The following is an 18070-nucleotide window of genomic DNA, read 5'->3' as shown; positions in this document are numbered from 1 at the left end:
AATGCTTTTTTGACAAAGCGTTTTAAGAAATTTTTCCTTAAAAAAAATTAACTGAAAATCACATCTTTTTAAAAAAACCTTCCTTATGTGGTTTGACATGTCATAAACTTGCATATAAATACTATCTACTGTTCCCAGACAGCAACAGATAAACTTAGTTGATCCTGTTCATATGACTCAGTCATGATATAGAAAAACATAAAAACCATCCTCCTATGTTAAAACTGTTGGGAATGAGAATAAAGATTAATTCACCAGCTACTATTTGTCAGGGACACTTTGCAACACAGTGATTATGTTCTGTTTCACAAGTGAGGAGGTAAGGCAATTTCAATCATTCTGCAATTCAAAGTGTACCAGGGAACTCATTTGGCTGACCCCAGGGTTTTAGTCTTCGATTGTATCTTGTTTTTATTGTGTATTGTTGTTTCCTAGTTTCATTCTTTGTATTTCTGCTCAGTAGTCGGTTTTCTCATGATCACCCTGCAAGATAGGTAATGTCACTGAAAAACAGTTCAGAAGCCACTGTGTGTCTCCACATTCATTTTAAACTTTCTGTAATAGCTTGGTTTTAAATGTACACCTTTTAAATAGGCTCTGCAAAATAAATAAATAAATAGGCTCTGAATATTTTTCCTAAAGGGCAGACCAGTCATTTCAGGAAAATACTAACTTTGACTAAAGCTTTCTGTTTCAGAGGAATTAATTCTATTGTTCCTTGGTTCTACTTAAATGATAATAAGTTTTTAAAAATGGCCAAATCTGCAGGTTACATGGAATCTAGAAAAATGTTGGGGTATCATGCCCATATGGAAATGCCAATGAATGCAATTGTGAACTGACATAGTAGTGATTCACTTGTCATAAAATAGAATGTATGAAGTACTGCAATCCATGGAGAGCACAGTGACAAATGTATGTAAACTGCCGTATTTCCATGCTGTGACAATTTTAGGTTTGTCATTTTTAAATTTTGCCATAAGCAGGAGTCACATGTTGAACTGCCACAGGCAAGGAAAGGCTGGGACTTTTAAAGCAGGAAAGACGCGCCCGTGTGAGCGCGGAGTCCCGGAGAGCGAGGAGGAAAGCCCTCCTTGGCGATCAGTGCGGGGAAATGGAGGAAAGCAACAGAATGGGAAAGACGAGAGAGCTCTTCAAGAGAATTAGAGATACTAAGGGGACATTTCATGCAGAGATGGGCTCAATGAAGGACAGAAATGGTAGGGACCTAATAGAAGCAGAAGATATCAAGAAGAGGTGGCAAGAATACACAGAAGAACTGTACAAAAAGATCTTCACGACCCAGATAATCGTGATGGTGTGATCACGCACCTAGAGCCACACATCCTGGAATGTGAAGTCAAGTGGGCCTTAGGAAGTTCCACTACGAACAAAGCTAGTGGAGGTGATGGAATTCCAGTTGATCTATTTCAAATCCTGAAAGATGACACTGTGAAAGTGCTGCAATCAATATGTCAGCAAATTTGGAAAACTCAGCAGTGGTCACAGGACTGGAAAATGTCAGTTTTCATTCCAATCCCAAAGAAAGGCAATGCCAAAGAATGCTCAAACGACTGCACAATTACACTTATCTCACAGGCTAGTAAAGTAATGCTTAAAATTCTACAAGCCAGGCTTCAATAATACGTGAACTGTGAACTTCCAGATGTTCAAGCTGGTTTTAGAAAAGGCAGAGGAACCAGAGATCAAACTGCCAACATCCGCTGGATCATTGAAAAAGCAAGAGAGTTACAGAAAAACATCTATTTCTGCTTTATTGACTACACCAAAGCCTTTGACTGTGTGGCTCACAATAAACTGCAAAATTTTTAAAGAGATGGGAATACCAGACCACCTGACCTGCCTCTTGAGAAACCTGTATGCAGGTCAGGAAGCAACAGTTAGAACTGGACATGGAACAATACACTGGTTCCAAATAGGAAAAGGAGTACGTTAAGGCTGTATATTGTCACCCTACTTATTTAACTTATATGCAGAGTACATCATAAGGAATGCTGGGCTGGAGGAAGCACAAGCTGGAATCAAGATTGCCAGGAGAAATATCAATAACCTCAGATATGCAGATGACACCACCCTTATGGCAGAAAGTGAAGCAGAACTAAAGAGCCTCTTGATGAAAGTGAAAGAGGAGAGTGAAAAAGTTGGCCTAAAGTTCAACATTCAGAAAACTAAGATCATGGCATCTGGTCCCATTACTTCATGGCAAATAGATGGGGAAACAGTGGAAACGGTAGCTGACTTTATTTTCTTGGCTCCAAAATCACTGCAGATGGTGATTGCAGCCATGAAATTAAAAGACGCTTACTCCTTGGAAGGAAATTTATGACCAACCTAGACAGCATATTAAAAAGCAGAAACATTACTTTGCCGTCAAGTCTATGGTTTTTCCAGTGGTCATGTATGGATGTGAGTTGGACTATAAAGAAAGCTGAGTGCCGAAGAATTGATGCTTTTGAACTGTGGTGTTGGAGAAGACTCTTGAGAGTCCCTTGGACTGCAAGGAGATCCAACCAGTCCATCCTAAAGGAGATCAGTCCTGCGTGTTCATTGAAAGAACTGATGTTGAAGCTGAAACTCCAAGGCTTTGACCACCTGATGCAAAGAGCTGACTTATTTGAAAAGACCCTGAGGCTGGGAAAGATTGAGGGCAGGAGGAGAAGGGGATGACAGAGGATGAGATGGTTGGATGGCATCACCGACTCGATGGACATGGGTTTGGGTGGACTCAGGGAGTTGGTGATGGACAGGGAGGCCTGGCGTGCTGTGGTTCATGGGGTCGCAAAGAGTAGGACATGACTGAGTGACTGAACTGAACTGAATGATGATGGACATGGTAACCACAGAGCCTGAAGCATCACCTGGGTCAAACTGGTTCTGCCACTTGCCAGTCGTGTAACTCCTGTTTGACTTTCTGAACCTCCATTTCTGCATCTACAAGATGAAACCAACAGCTTTGAAGAGAGCCTATATAAATGGCTCAGTACAGTGCTAGGCACATTGGATACACAGTATGTGTTTTGTGAATGAAGTGACCCAAGAGTCACAGACTCAAATGCCTGTGGGGCTAGAATACCCTTAACAGAGCTTTTGGCTGACCTGAGAGTTCAGGCCAAATTCATGTCCAAGGGGGCCCACAGTTACCACACTGGAACTGAAGGAAAAAAGCCCAGTACTGCCAAAACCTGTAAATTTTCAAAAGAGGCTGGACAGATCTAGATATGACATGCAATTTCTTGATGTTTACACACTGGAAGCTAATTTTACATTTTTATAAGGAACTTTAGGCTAAACAAAATTCACATGCTTTATCTGGCCTGTGACTAGCTGCTTTTGACTTCTGAGCTGGGTCCAGGCTTGTAAAATAAAAAAAGTACAAAGTGAGAGTGAAATCTCAGCTTCGGGAAGCTGAATCCAGGACTTTTGTCTTCTGAGATACATGACATAAGGGGAAAGTGGAGATGCTGATTATAAATGCTAGAGAACTAATCTACGAGGAGAAAACGAATGTCTGATTTTATGCACTAGTGTGAGGTGCTTACCACTAAAGCCTAATTACCATGTAGCAAACTATACATGAAAATGAAAGTGTTGGTTGCTCAGTCATCTCCAACTCTTTGCAACCCCATGGACTGTAGCCCACCAGGCTTCTCTGTCCACGGGATTCTCCAGGCAAGAATACTGCCATTCCCTTCTCCAGGGGATTTTCCTGACGCAGGGACCAAACCCAGGTCTCCCGCATTGCAGGCATATTGTTTATCATCAGCCACCAGAGAAGCCCACTATGCATATGCAGCATTCACTAATGCCATCCCAGTGGTGCAGCTAAGCCCGTGTGACTAAAGAACTTCACCCATAACTGAAGCCAACCCCATCACTCTGCATCAACCTGGTATCACTATGAGCCCTACCCCACAGCCCTCACTTCAGCTTTGCCTCATGTTGAAATACAGTGAGGCTAAACCGATGATGTAAGATTCATGACCCAGAGTTCTTTTCCCACAATGCTGAAATTTGTATTAAAGTTTATTTCTGAGATGACTAAGTGCTATTTTTCCCTTAAAATCAATTTGCTTAATGAGCTCTCCCAACATCTACGCAGACATACTCCGAGGATGAGGGCTGTAACTAGGATGAAAGGGAAAGAAAGAAAAGGAAGGGAAATAACAAGGAATGGGGAAATACTGGAAAACCTTTGGCAGGGAGTAGCATGGCCATATATGTATTTTTTAAAAGATCATTCTAGCAGTATCTTGAAGAAAGAATCAAATGGGGCTGGCTGAAGAAGAGGCAGAGAGAATGTCAGAAGACAACTGCAGTATCTAGATAAGAAAGTATGAGGGGGAGGGACTTCCCTGGTGGTCCCAGTGGATAAGACTCCGAGCTCCCTGGTCAAGAGAACTAGATCCCGCATGCCGCAACTAAGGGAAAAAAAAAAAAAAAATCCAGCATGCTGCAACTGAAGGATCCCACAAGCCACACGGAAGATGAAAGATCCCATGCCACAACCAAGGCCTGGCACAGCCAGATAAATAAGTAAATATTTCCAAAAAAAAAGTATGAGGGGAGAGTGATGTCAACATCAATAGAAGATAATATCCCTATCAACACTGAGTGATGAAGGAATGGAAAATCTAAACAGACCAATAACAAGTAAAGAGACTGAAATGGTATCCCAAAGCCTCTCAACAAAGAAAAGCCTGGGCCCAGATGGTCTTGCTGGGAAATTCTATCAAACATTAAAGGAATTAATGCCAATCCTTTTCAAACTCTTCTAAAAAACTAAGGAGGAGGGAATCTCCCAAGCTCATTTTATGAGCCCAGCATTACCTTGACACCAAAGTCAGATAAGTAATATAAGGAGAAAAAAGAAAAGTACAGGCCAGGGGTGGTCCAAGATGGTGGCGTGGGAAGATCTTGAACTCATCTCCTTCTACACCAAATCAACATTCAGAACATTTCCCTCTAGAAAAGACCTGAAAACTCGCTGACCAGCGCCTTCATGACAAATGATAAAAGGGCCACCCTGGGACAAGCGGGAGAGGCAAGGAGTGGTCTTACTAAAAACCCAACCTTGGAGCAGTGATCCACGATCAGGAGGGACATCAAAAGTGCAGAGCTTCTCCCCGAGGAGGGAGGGGTTCATGCCCCACATTGGATCCCGCAAGCCTTGGGACCTGCAGTGGAAGAGATGAACCCCCAGAAGGTTCTGGCTGTAGAGAACTGAGATGTCTCTCTTAAAGGGCTCACATGCAGACTCATTCACCCTGGAGAGAAGTGCAGCAGTTTGAAAAGTGCCTGTTCTCCATTCTGACTGAGGCAATTTATTGATACATTTCCCACCAACAGGGTACGAGGGTTCCTTTATCTCTGCATCCTCTCTAGCATTTACTACTTGTAGACTTTTTGATTATGCTCAATCTGACTGGTGTGAGGTGATACTTCTTCATAGTTTTGATTTGCATTTCCCTAATAATTAGTAATATTGAGTATCTTTACATGTGTCAGGCTATCTATATGTCTTCTTTGGAGAAATGCTTATTTATATCTTCTGCCTGTGTTTTGATTGAGCTGTTTTTTTGTTTTTCCGTATTAAGCTGTATGAGCTCTTTATTTATTTTTGGAAATTAATCCCTTGTCGGTCACATTGTTTGCAAATATCTTCCCCCATTCTATAGGCTGTCTTTTCATTTTGTGTATGGTTTCTCTTTGCTGTGCAAAAGCTTTTGAGTTTAATTAGGTCCCAATCATTTACTTTTGTTTTTAATTCCATTACTCTAGAAATGGATCCAAAAAGATAATACTATGATTTATGTTACAGTATTTGGCCTCTGTTTTTTCCTTTAAGAAATGGTCTTACATTTAGGTTTTTAGTCCATTTGGGGTTTATTTTTGTATATGGTGTTAGAGAATGTTACTTCATTCTTTTATGTGTAGCTGTCCAGTTTTCCCAGCACACTTCCTGAAGAGACTGTCTTTTCTCTATTGTATATTCTTGCCTCCTTTGTTGTAGATTAAATGTAAGGGCATGGATTTACCTCTGGGCTCTCCACTCTGTTCCATTCATCTACCTGCCTGTTTTTGTGCCAGTGGAGTATTCATTACTATACCTTTGTAGTAATTTATGTTATAGCCTGAAATCAGAAAATATGATTCCTCCAGCTTCTTTATTCTTTCTCAAGATTGTTCTGCCTATTGGGGGTCTACTGTGTTTCCATACAAATTTGTTAACTACTTGTTCTAGTTTTGTGAAAAATGCCGTTAGTATTCTGCTAGGGATTGCACTGAATCTACAGACTGCCTTGGGTAATGTGGTCATTTGAACAATATTAATTCTTCCAATCCAAGAACATGGTGTAGATATATCATATGTTCATATGTTTGTGTTGTCTTCAACTTCTTTCCTCACTGTCTTATAGTTTTCCAATATGGGTCCTGTACTTCTGTAGGTAGCTTCATCCCTAGGTATTTTCTTTTTGATGCAATGGTAAATGACATTGTTTTTCTTAGTTTTCCTTTCTGACATTTCACTGTTAGTGTGTAGAAAAGCAACAGATTTCTGTATATTGATTTTGCATCCTTCAGCTTTACCACATTCATCAATATGAGCTCTAGTAGTTTTCGAGTAGCATCTTTAGGATTTTCTATGAAGAATATCATGTCATCTGCGAACAGTGACACTTTTGCTTCTTTTCCCATTTGGGCTGATGTTTCATTTTACTCTGACTGCTGCAGGTGGTGCAAAAGTGGCAAGAGTGGGCATTCTTGTCTTGTTCCTAATCTTAAAGAAAATGCTTTCAGATTTTCACCACGGAATATAATGTTATTTGTGGGTATGTCATATATGGCCTTTATTATGTTGACGTATGTTCCCTCTATGCCCACTTTCTGGAGAGTGTTTTTATCATAAATGGATGCTGAATTTTGTCAAAAACTTCTTCTTCATCTATTGAGATGATCATATGATTTTTATTCCTCAAGTTGTTAATGTGATATATCACATTGACTGACTTATGGATACTGAAAAATCCTTGCATCCCTGGGATAAGTCCCATTTGATCATGGTGTATGATCCTTTTAATGTATTGTTGGATTTGGTTTGACAATGATTTTGTTGAGGATTTCTGCATTTATGTCATCAGTAATATTGGCCTGTAATTTTCTGTTTTGTGATATTTTATCTGGTTTTGGTATCAGGGAAATGGTGTCCTCACAGAATGAGTTAAAAATGTTCCTTTCTCTACAATTTTTTAGAATAGTGTCAGAAGGATAGGTGTTAACTCTTCTCTAAATTTTTCATAGAATTCACCAGTGAAGCCATTTAGCCCCGGACTTTTGTTTGTTGGGAGTTTTAAAATTGCTGATTCAATTTCAGTACTCATAAAAGTTTTATGTCATGAAAAACAAAAACAGGGATAGATTAAATTAGACTAGATTAACTTTGACCCAATTTTAAAAAGCAAATAGTAATAGAACAAACAGCTGTAAAAGGTATTTTTGAAATGTGAAAAATTTAAATAGGAGCTATATTCATGATACTGAATTACTGTTCACTTTAAATGTCATTCTGAAATGAGTGCAAGGCATATGTTGTGTGTGTGTGTGTGTGTGTGTGTGTGTGTGTGTGTGTGTAGAGAGAGAGAGGAATTGTTACAAAATGTTACCAACTGATGGACCCACATAAAAGATACATGTTTGTTCCCTGCACTTTTCTAAAGGTTAGAAATTTTCAAAATAAAAACTTGGGCAAATATTTCTGTTTGTATATTCTTCAACTTGGTTTCATTTATTTTTGCATTTTACCTTTATTCCCTTTTTACCCCTGTAATGGGCTTCCTGTGGCAATTCAGCCTTCACTAAGGGACCACCGGTAGAATTATTCAGGGATTACACATCGGACACGACTGAGCGACCGAACGGAACTGAACTGACAACATCCGGAAGAGGGCAGCAGAATACACGCTTTCTTTAGTGAAAGGACGGTCTCAGCAGTGTACCGACTGACAAATAACTGGAAATCAGACTTTACACCACTTCTTTCTCAAGAATAAATCTCACTGCTCCTTTTAGAAAATTGAAAAAACACAAGGCAATTCACTGACAATTCCATTTTTCCAATCAAAACCTTGAATTCAGTGTTTATCCATTTTCTCAGAGGACAATACTATTCTGCTATCCCCTTGAGACGAGAGTTAACACTTTACAACCAAAGAAAGGCTTTAAAAAGACACTTGATGCCTTCTTTCCTGGCTTCCTGTTCTCAAGACCACCCTGCTCTGGGCTGACTCTCACCCACGCTGCCAACCACTGTTCCTCTGAGCTTCTCAAACTATTCCCACATGCTAGTGCTCTGCTTAAGAACCTTCAACGATGACCTACTGCCTATCTCAAGATTTCATGATGGTCTGAGCTTACTCTGCCTATTTCATTTCCTACTATTTCTAATGCAAAGTTTTACTCTGAGCAGACCCCACAGTATTCATTCCCACGTCTGCACTTTTGCTCATGCCAATGGTTCTCAAACTAGATAGCAGCAAAGTGTGGGAAAGAGCGTGTGTGTGTGCGTGCTCAATGTGCAAGCATGCTCGGCTGTACCCACTCTCTGCGACCCTACAGGCTGCAGCCTGCCAGGCTCCTCTGTCCATGGGATTTTCGGGGCAAGAATAACGGAGTGTGTTCCATGCCCTTCTCCAGGGGGTCTTCCCAACCCAGGCTTTAAAACCCGATTCTCTTCCGGCTACCTACACTGGCAGACGGGTTCTTTACCACTAGCGCCACCTGGGAAGCCTGGAGAAAGGTGAGTTTTACTAATTCACAGACTAACAGAGACCATTTTTTTCTCCTTTTCATGCAGTACTTTCTTTTCTTTTACTTTCTTTTTTCCAAGAGAAAGTACGAACACAGTCCTCCACTACCACAAATTATCCAGCCGAGTTTTCCCCATTTGGGGAAGTTGCAGGGGTCAACACATCTGGATAGGCCTCGCCCTGGGAAAACCACCTTCATGATAATTATTTCACACAGTATCTTAGATCCTAAAGCACAAAATGACTTCAAAATACTTTGCGCCTAATGTTATTAATATGCAATATACTACTGTAATTCACAGAACTGACATTAACTTCAATATCTGAAGTTAATAAAACGCCTTGTCACAACTTTCCTTTTGAAAATTTGCATTATAATATGTGGCTCTAACACTCAATTCTTGAACATTTTTGTCTTCAGACCCCATTACCCTTTAAATTTTACTAAGAATCCCCAAGGAGCTTTTGTTTATGTGAGTTATATCTATAGATATTTAGTGTATCATATTAAAACTGATAAACTTTATTTACTTATTCCTTAAAAATAACAATTAAAAAATCTATTATATGTTAATATGGATGACATATCTTTAAGAAAAATAGCTAAATTCCCCCAAATAGTGAAAAAAATGGCATTTTACTATTTTTGCAAATCTCTTTATTTCTGGCTTAATAATAGATGGCTGGATACTCATATCTACTTCTGCATTCAATCTGTTATACCATATATCATGTGACCCCTAGAAAACGCCACTGTACCCTTGTGGGAGAATGAGAATAAAGACAAATAACCTCTTGGTACTATTATGAATATAGTTTTGACCTTGCAGATCTCTAAAATGGTCACAGAGACCCCCAGTGTCACTAGACAGAACTTTGAGAACTGCTGGTTTATGCTGTCCCTTCCTTTCTACCTCTCTTCTATCTACTTCTCTTTGAAGCACTCTTTTTTTTTTTTTTTTGAAGCACTCCTTAACTCCAGTAACTCATACTCAAATTCTGTGGTAACTATTATTTATAATTATGTTTTTCCAACTAGACCATAACATTGAATGTAGGCACACAGTTACCAGTAAATATTTGCCAGTTATGTTACCCACACTAGATGATGTAGCTCTTCAAGTAGGCTCCAGAATATCCACCAACTTTAAATATTAACTCTCTTACAGCAAAGAACTATGAAATAATGACTCATGCAACATGAGCTTGTCTTCCAACAGTTTGAAAAACAGTTCTTTCTTGAATAAAGTCAAAGCTCTAGGTTATTTACTGATCCTGACCATAAAAAATACTAAGTGGATAAACTGCCAGGAATTCATAAAATGTTTGACTATCTGCTAGTTTGTCAACATAAACTCAATCTTTTCATCACTTACTACAGACAGAGTAACTTTAATTCCCTCTGAAGGTAGGAAGAGAACCCCTCTTTTCTTGTCCAAGAGCAGAACAACATCGGTGGGTTTATTTAAAATGGTTCAGTAATTCCCTCCTGCATTTCCCTATAAGATTGGCTTTCTAATTCTGGGCTATTTTAAATCTTATCTTCTCATTTCAAAATTCCAATATTCCCCTATAACTATTCTCATCGAAGACCTTGCCTCATAGGTCAATGAGAAACTAGAAACAATCACAATTTAGCCATCAACTTTCTCCAACCAAATCCTCTAACACACCTTCCACTGAGACCACAATCTCTGCCTTCCGTCTTGCTTTGGATGAAGATGCATCCGTGCTCCTGTCAGAGGACCTCTCTACTTATGCTCTGAATCAGCTCCTACCTTCTCAAGAACTTTATTCTGGAAATTAGTCATACATCTCTATCAATTTCTTTCTTTCTGTTGGATCATTCTCATCAGCACACAAATACACTATAGGATCTTTCATTTACAAAAGTTCTCTTCACTTTTGGCCCTATTTCCCTGACTCTCTTTTCCTAAAACTTACTGAAAGAGTTGTATACATTCATTTTTCCTACTTCACCTCACATTTTCTCAACACACTCGAACTTTTCACCAAAACTGCTTTTGATCAAGTCATCATGGGCCTGTATCTTGCAAAACTCATGGTTGCTGCTCTATCTACATTCTTTGCCATCTCTTCTTCAAGTCTTCTGGCTAAAGAATCTTCATTTTATCTCTGGTTATAGCTCCAGGTGTGGATATTCAACTAGTTACTTGACACTTTAACTTCACCCTCCCACATACATTCATCAGCAAGTCCCGTCAGCTCCTCCAAAATATAGTCCTAATCCATTCACTCTCTCCATCTCCGTAGCTACCACTTAGTCTAAACTATCATTATCTCTAACCTGAACTATTATATTAGCCTTCTAATTAACCTTCCAAGTATGGTGACAGCCCACCTATTATCCATAAAACATGCAAACTGGTCTTTTAAAAACAAGAATCAGATCCTATTACTTCTCTGCTCATAACCCTCCAAAGACTTCCCACTACACTAAGAATCGCAAATCCTTCCCTGAACTTGCAAGGCCCCACGGGATTCGGCCTCTTCCCTGACAGCATCTTTCCCTTCTCCCTTACTATCATGTTCCAGCCACATGGCCCTCTTTGCCTTGCCTGAACATAGCATGCTCCTACCCATCTCACTGCCTTTGCATTTCCTATCCAGAGACTCTCCCCACAGATCTTCCCAAGTTTTGTGCCTTCTTGTCATTTAGGTCTCAGTCGTACATGCCACTACCCTATCCAATGTTGCTACACCAATTCCCACCCCCAAGTGACCTTTATAAAGAAGGTGAAGTCCCAGGAGGAAACAGATGACACAGACGAAGTTATCCATCCCACTCTCTTCTCAGGACTCTACCTCATTTTCTCCAAGGCACTCATCACTGTCTGATATTATTTATGTGTTTAGTATCTGTCTCCTACATTAGACCCTCACTTGCAGTAGGTGCTCAATAGATTATCTGTTGGAATCTCATTCTGAACTAATTCTGGAAGTTAGAATCCATTTAGGGACACATGCACTATTTGTGGATTTTTAGGACATTGATAATAAACTTTATCTTTCCTACATGGTATTTTTGTGATTAACAGCATAAATGGGATTTAAATGAAAAAATACAGCACATATCTTTAATTGGATAGAGTATCTCAAGAGACTGAAAACAATAGGAAGCAGGGGTAAAGAATCAGAGAGAAGACAATAATTTTGGACAACAGCACATCTCCATGCCTACCAATACTAATCTTTTGACTGTCATATATTATATATTAGAAAATTGTCTGGCAGTCTGTTGTTTCTCATTTATCTGTATTTAAAATTTTATGTAAATGACTAAAGACACGGATGATCTAAAGGACACTACCAGCCACTATGACCTAATTGATATATATAAAATTTTAAACCAAACAGCTATAAAGTATATACTCTTTTCAACCGCATTTGGTATGTTCACCAAGAGAGAGCATATCCTAGGACATAAGACGAGTTAATAAATTTAAAAGAACTGAAAACATACTTATTCTCTAATGACAAAAACAATTAAGAACCAGTTACAGTAACATATCTAGGGAAATTCCAAATATTTAGAAATTAAAAACACTTCTAAATCATGAATCAAAAAAGAAATCACAAGGGAAATTTTAAAAATATTTTATACTGAATGCTAATGAAAATAAAATATATCAAAATTCCCAGGACTCAGCTAACATAATGCTTGGAAGGAAATTTTTAACTTTAGATGCATATACTAGAAAAGAAAAAAGGTCTAAAACCACTGATGCTAAAGTTCTACCTCAAGAAGCTGGAAAAAGAAGGGCAAAATAAACCCAAAGTGAGTAGGATATATAAAACAGTAAAATGAACAAAATAGAAAATAGACAAACAACAGAGAAAATTAATAAAATCAGAAGCTGTTTCTTTGAAAAGATCCATAAACTTCCAGTTACAATGATGAAGGAAAAAAGAAAACACAAATCACCAAAATTATGAATGAATGTATCACAACAGATCATATAGATATTAAAAAGACAGTAAGATATTTATGGACAACTTTATATCACCAGATTTGATGACTTAGACGAAATGAACAAATTCCATGAAAAATATAACTTATCAAACTTAAGACAAGATGAAAGAGAAATTCCGAATAGCCCTACAATCTTTAAAAGAAACTCAATTCGTTATCAAAGAAAACTAGAAGCCCATGGTTTCAGTGGTGAATTCCATTAACATTCAACAAAGGAATAACACCAATCTTATAGTTAATTTTTTTTTTTTTTTGGTAGAAAGTAGAGGAGAAAGCAGCACTTCTGAACTCATTGCAGGAGGTCAGCATAAGCCAAACACCAAAATCTGAAATAAAGCTACAAAGAAGCCATGAAACTGAAAAAAGAACCCACCTGCCAATGTGCATTTGACTCCTGGTTAGGAAAGATTCCATATGTTGTGGAGCAGCGGAGCAGGCACCAGAACTACGCAGCCTGCCTCTGAACCTGTAAGCCACAACCACTGAGCCCACAGGCTGCAACTGCTGAAGCCCAGTGCTGAGAACCTGTGCGCCACGAGGGACGCCACCCAACGAGAAGCCTGCATGCTATAAGGAAGAGTAGCCCTGCTCACTGAAACCAGAGAAAGCCTGCGTGCAGCAATAAAGACCCAGCACAGCCAAAAACATCTAAATAAATAAAGTTTTTAAATGATAGGGTGTGACCAAAGTGTCATTCACAACTGAGTAGTGTCATCTCAGGAATCCAAGGATGGTGCAACATTTGACAACGTGGCTTCAGCAGTGGCACAGCAGTAAAGAATCTGCCTGTAATGCAGGAGATCTGAGTTTGATCCCTGGGTGGGAAAGATCCCTGGAGAAGGAAATGTAAACCCACTCCAGTATTCTTGCCTGGGAAATCCCATGGACAGAGGAACCTGGAGGGCTACAGTCCATGGATTGCAAAGAATTGGATACGACTGATTGACTAAACAACAACAATATTATAATTTACTACATTAACGGGAGAACAGAGAAAAATTATGTGATCATCTTAATAAATAGCAAAGAAAAGTATTTGATATTCACCATTCATTTAAAACTTAAGACAAAAATTCTTCACAAACCAAAAACAGAAGAGAACTTTTTAAACTCTATAAATTACACCTACCAGAAAATTACATTAAATATTAAACCTGAAGGTGAAACCTTAGAAACAGACAGAAGAATGAAGTATACTTATATGAACTAATAAGGTGAGACCCCAAAATATATTTTCAATAAATAAAAGAAACTGAATATACAAAATATAAGAAACTCTAAAGACTCCACCAAAAAACTGTTAAACTAACAAATTCAGTAAACTTGTGGAGAACAATTTCAACATGCAAAAATCTGTTGCATCTCCATACACTAATAAGGAACTAGGAGAAAGACAAAAAACAACCACATTTACAAATGCATCCAAAAAAAAAATACTTAGGAATAAATTTAACCAAGGAGGTGAAAGACCTAGACAGTGAAAACTACAAGACATTAAAGAAATAAACCGAAGAAAACACAAATAGATGGAAAGATATTTCATGCTCATGGATTAGAAGTATTAATATTTTTAAAATGCCCATATCACCCAAAGCAATCTACAGATTCACTGCAACCCCTATCAATGCAGTCAACTTCCCAATGTCATTTTTCACAGAAACAGAACAATTCTTAAACTTGTGTAGAACCACAAAAAATCCCAAATGACCAAAGCAGTATTGAAGAAGAACAAAGGAGGGTGCAACATGCTGCCTGCTATCAAATATTATGAAACTATAGTAATTAAAACAGAATGACACTGGCATAAAAATAGACACACAGATCAACAGAACATAATAGAGAGCCCAGAAATAAAGCCATGCACATAAATAAATTTACAATAATAAATTTACAAGAAAGGAGAGAATAATACACAATAGAGAAAGTATCTTCTATAAACGATGTTGGGAAAACTAGACAGCCACATGAAAAAGAATGAAACTAGAATACCAATTTACAGTATACACAAAAATTAACTCAAAATAGATTAAAGACTTGAATGTAAGACCTGAAATCATAAAAGTCCTCAAAGAAAACACAGGCAGTAAGCTCATTCTTAACCAATGATTTTTTGGATTTGACATCAAAAGAAAAGGCAACAAAAGCAAAAATAAAAAATAAGTGCAACTACATCAAGCTAAAAAGTTTCTGTACAGCAAAGAAAACCATCAGCAAAATGAAAAGGCAAGCATCTGAGTGGGAAAAAAGATCTGCCAACCACAAATCTGATAAGGGGGTATTGTCCAAAATATATAAAGTGAAGTGAAAGTCGCTCAGTCATGTCCCACTCTTTGTGACCCCGTGGTCTCTAGAGTCCATGGAATTCTCCAACTCATACAAATCAAAGCAGAAAAACAATCTGATTTTTATTTTTTTATTTTTATTTAAAAAAATTTTTTAACAATCTGATTTTTAAAATGGGCTAAAGATCTGAACAATTTTCCAAAGAAGTTATCTAAATAGCTAACAGGTACATGCAAAGATGCTAACATCACTAAATAATCAGGGAAATACAAATCAAAACCACAATAAGATATCACCTTGCACCTGTCAGAATGGCTATTATAAAAAAGACAACCAAAACCAAGTGTTGGTGAGGATGTAGAGAAAGGCAAACTCTTGTGCACTGTTTGTGAGAATGTAAATCCATGCAGTCACTATGGAAAACAGTATGGCTGTTCCTCAAAAAATTAAAATTAGAACTACCATATGATCCAACAATTCCACTTCTGGTTGTTTCCAAAAGGAAACCAAATCACAATCTCGAAAAGTTATCTGCACCACGTTCACTGCAGCATTAGTATTGAAACAACCTAAGTGCCCATCAACAGATGAATGGATAAAGAAGATGCAGTAAATACACACACATAGGATGACTACTACTCAGCCATAAGAGCTTTGCTAAAGCTAGTGGAGGTGATGGAATTCTGGAATTCCAGTCAAGGTATTTCAAATTGTAAAAGATGATGCTGTGAAAGTGCTGCACTCAATATGTCAGCAAATTTGGAAAACTCAGCAGTGGCCACAGGACTGGAAAAGGTCAGTTTTCATTTCAATCCCAAAGAAAGACAATGCCAAAGAATGCTCAAACTATCGCACAATTGCACTCATCTCACACACTAGTAAAGTAACGCTCAAAATTCTTCAAGCCAGGCTTCAGCAATATGTGAACCGTGAACTTCCAGATGTTCAAGCTGGTTTTAGAAAAGGCAGAGGAACCAGAGATCAAATTGCCAACATCTGAAGGATCATCAAAAAAGCAAGAGTTCCAGAAAAACATCTATTTCTGCTTTATTGACTATGCCAAAGCCTTTGACTGTGTGGATCACAAAAAACTGTGGAAAATTCTGAAAGAGATGGGAATACCAGACCACCTAACCTGCCTCTTGAGAAACCTGTATACAGGTCAGGAAGCAACAGTTCAAACTGGACATGGAACAACAGACTGGTTCCAAATAGGACAAGGAGTACATCAAGGCTATATATTGTCACCCTGCTTATTTAACTTATATGCAGAGTACATCAAGAGAGACGCTGGGCTGGAGGAAGCACAAGCTAGAATAAAGATTGACGGGAGAAATATCAATAACCTCAGATATGCCAGATGACACCTCAGATGACACCACCCTTATGGCAGAAAGAAGAACTAGAGTCTCTTGATGAAAGTGAAAGAGGAGAGTGAAAAAGTTGGCTTAAAGTTCAACGTTCAGAAAACTAAGATCATGGCATCCAGTCCCATCACTTCATGGCAAATAGATGGGGAAACAGTGCAAACAGTGGCTGACTTTTTCTGGGCTCCAAAATCACTACGGATGGTGACTGCAGCCATGAAATTAAAAGACAAGCTACTCCTTGGAAGGAAAGTCATGATCAACCTAGACAGCATATTAAAAAGCAGAGACATTACTTTGCCAACAAAGGTCCGTCTAGTTAAAGCTATGGTTTTTCCAGTAGTCATGTATGGATGTGAGAGTTGGACTATAAAGAAAGCTGAACGCCGAAGAACTGACGCTTTTGAACTGTGGTGTTGGAGAAGACTCTTGAGAGTCCCTTGGACTGTAAGGAGATCCAACCAGTCCATCCTAAAGGAGATCAGTCCTGGGTGTTCACTGGAAGGACTGATGTTGAAGCTGAAACTCCCCATACTTTGGCCACCTGATTCGAAGAGCTGACTCATTTGAAAAGACCCTGATGCTGGGAAAGACTGAGGGCAGGAGGAGAAGGGGACGACAGAGGATGAGATGGTTGGATGGCATCACTGACACAATGGACATGGGTTTGGGTGGACTCCCGGAGTTGGTGATGGACAGGGAGGCCTAGCATGCTGTGGTTCATGGGGTCGCAAAGAGTTGGACAGGACTAAGTGACTGAACTGAACTGAAGAGCCATAAAAGAAACAAGAAACTTTGCCATTTGCAACAACCGGATGAACCCTAAAGGCATTAAGTGAAATAAAACAGACACAAATAGCGTATAATCTAACCTATATGTGGAAACAAAAATAAGAAAGAACTGAAAACAAAAACAAAAACAAAAAACACAAGCTCATAGAAACAGAACAGATTGGTGATTGTCAGGTGGATGAAATGCATGAAGTGGGTGAAAAGGCACAAACTTTCTTTTATAAAATAGTAAGTCATGGGGATGTAATGTACAACATGGAGATGACAGTTAATAAAACTGTACTGCACATTTCAAAGTCACTAAGAGTACATCCTCAAAGTTCTCATGACAGGAAAAAATTTTCTATGTATGGTGACAGATGTTAACTACATTATGGTGGTGATATATATAAATATCACATCATTATGTTGCATACTTGAAATTAATATAATGTTGTATGTCAACTGTAATTCAAAAAAGTAAATAAATAAGGTCTGGGCAAAATGGTCCTTGGTACTAGGTGTACACCTAGATGATTACACGTATGATAAAATATTTTAAAGCACTGGAAATATATACAAAAACTGCTTTTTTGCTTTTAAAGGTTAAGTATATCACTATGGATAAGAAGTCAACTAGTTCTTTTTGGTTCCTTTTAAGTCTGGAGACTGTGAAGTTACTCTCTGAATGCCATTTGTTACACATCCTGGAACTTAATTGTCTCCATTTAGCAAATCAGGTTAACTCTGGAGGATGTCGATTTCCAAACACAACACCTGACAGCAGAGCCTCTGGAGTTTGCCAATTATCCTATTATAATAGGGTGAAA

General features: G+C 38.5%; 1 long non-coding RNA gene and 1 pseudogene across 1 annotated transcript in view; both read right to left on the bottom strand.

Annotated features, from left to right (window-relative positions):
• The window catches only part of LOC122454239, a 57785-nt gene that overhangs the window by 39213 nt on the left and 502 nt on the right, over positions 1–18070 (bottom strand). The window lies entirely within an intron of this gene.
• LOC122454668 lies at positions 8902–9045 on the bottom strand (annotated as a pseudogene).

Source organism: Cervus canadensis, chromosome 16 (genome assembly GCF_019320065.1).
Source record: "Cervus canadensis isolate Bull #8, Minnesota chromosome 16, ASM1932006v1, whole genome shotgun sequence".
Classification (NCBI taxonomy): domain Eukaryota; kingdom Metazoa; phylum Chordata; class Mammalia; order Artiodactyla; family Cervidae; genus Cervus; species Cervus canadensis.
Note: the sequence above shows the minus strand (reverse complement) of the source record. Positions and strands in the feature narration are given on the sequence as shown.